The sequence below is a fragment of the Talpa europaea genome, assembly GCF_964194135.1.
Source record: "Talpa europaea genome assembly, chromosome: 10".
Classification (NCBI taxonomy): Eukaryota; Metazoa; Chordata; class Mammalia; order Eulipotyphla; family Talpidae; genus Talpa; species Talpa europaea.
The window spans coordinates 27,271,877-27,273,793 of record NC_140077.1 but is presented as its reverse complement, the minus strand read 5'-3'; positions in this window follow the sequence as shown (position 1 = coordinate 27,273,793).

The following is a 1,917-nucleotide window of genomic DNA, read 5'->3' as shown; positions in this document are numbered from 1 at the left end:
AGTGGACCCAGCCACCATCAGCACTTTCTCCTTCCCTGTTACTGACCATCAGCCTCAACAGAAATGGAATCTTTACATGATTTACTGTTTTTTCTTGGAGCTCAAAGTTAGGAGTCTGTGTTCAAACCATTATAATAAAATGTCAGTAAAATCTAGTGAAGCATTAAAAAAAAAAAAAAAAGACTGCCAGCTTAATGAATTTAGATACGTACTTTAAAAACCGAGAAAAGCTTATTTATCTTTCGTGTAAGTGATAAAATAGCAGGTAAAATTGAATAAAGAGATGTCTCAATATTTTATGAGACTTTCTTTAAAAATGTTTTGAGCTTTTCTGCTGTATTTGATGCACATGGCTTAGTTTTTCAATTATACTACTCAAAAAGTGGCTATTTGTGAGGACTATAAAAACATTTATGGGGTGACTCTTGTTCAATCTATTCTTTTTTTAAGCTACTTCCTTTGTGTTCATCAAGTCAAAGTTCTTTGTAAAAGAAATCACTGTAAAATGTGTGGAAGGAGGGAACGTATATGGAAGCCACATGCAGGAGGCTCTGCACTCGCCTCTCCACTGCTGACCTGTGATGTCCTTGAAATAGGATTCCCCCCCCCCCGTAGAATTGAAAACCTGATGTTGATTTTCCTAATAATTAAGTTAAAAATAACAAAGCATTGAGCTCAACCAACTTTGGAAGTAATATTTGAAATAGCAGGTTCATCATATTAAGTTGAGGTAGCCCTCTGCAAATAACTGCACCTGTGTTCTATTGCCATAAAGAAAATCATTTAAATGAGAAAATCATTTAAAATGATCATTTTAAAAAGAGAAAGCTTTACACCAGCCTCCTTTATGAGTGTACATGCTTTAACAAAATATTGGTAAAGTGAAACCATTAAAACAGTGTACCATGACTAGGTAAGAGAGACTGTGTATGGACCACACCTGGAGGGAGAAATCCTATACTGTCAAAATATTAAAAAAGGTGTAAAACAATGACATTTCATTTTTTAAAATTAAAAATGAAAAAAATGACTTGTAAAACACTAGCAAAGATGTAAGTAAATTGTAAAGTTTGGGTTGGAAAAGGCCTAAACATGGTCGTCAAATTCAAAACAAACTTGATTGGTTTATCTCTGTAGAAATTCTTGTTAGCAAAATACAGACAACTTAGAAAGTACATTTATAGTCATATTCCAGAGATTTAGCATCCTTGACTTTAAAGAATTGTTTTGAAAAATCAAATTTGCAACATGACAAATGCAGTTAGTGTTCACCCAGATCCCCTTTGCTGTCTAGTACCCCCACTCCCAGCTGCTTCCATGTTCAGCTCTATTTATCTTCACCCTTGCCCAGAGGATTGTCTTGGGGCAATGGGAGTCATCCAGAGATAACCTGGGAATTTTAACTGCCCGTCCCTCTACCCCCCCACCCCACCCTCAAGCTTGGTCCTTGAGTGGAGTCTGAGGCAGGATATTTGTAGGGACAGGAATGACATGGCAGTTTTTCTGATCCAGCAGATCAGGTAAAGGAGGAGTCAAGAGTCCTCAGTGGCTTTTGCAGGTCTTTTATTTAGATTTACTAGGCATATGGCAGGCAGGGGTACTGGGGGGCCGGGAGGCTGGCAGTCCTCCCGTCCCCCAGCAAATCCTCATTCTATCTGGGCTCTCTGGTGTTCTCTCTGCTTCTCTTCTCTTGGCTTTCGTTTGTTCTTGGCTTCTGCTGGCATCCCCATGACGCCGCCCTTATAAACTCAGTCTCTGAGCCCAGGTGTACCCACTTCAGGTGCCTGCCATCAGGCATGCATTCAGGACCACAGGGTTCCCTCATCTATTCTGATGGCAGGAGGGCAGAAAAGCCTGATACTTTTTCCTTACCCTACAATTTTACAGCCCAGCCTCTGGCCCAGTTGGTGCAATTTA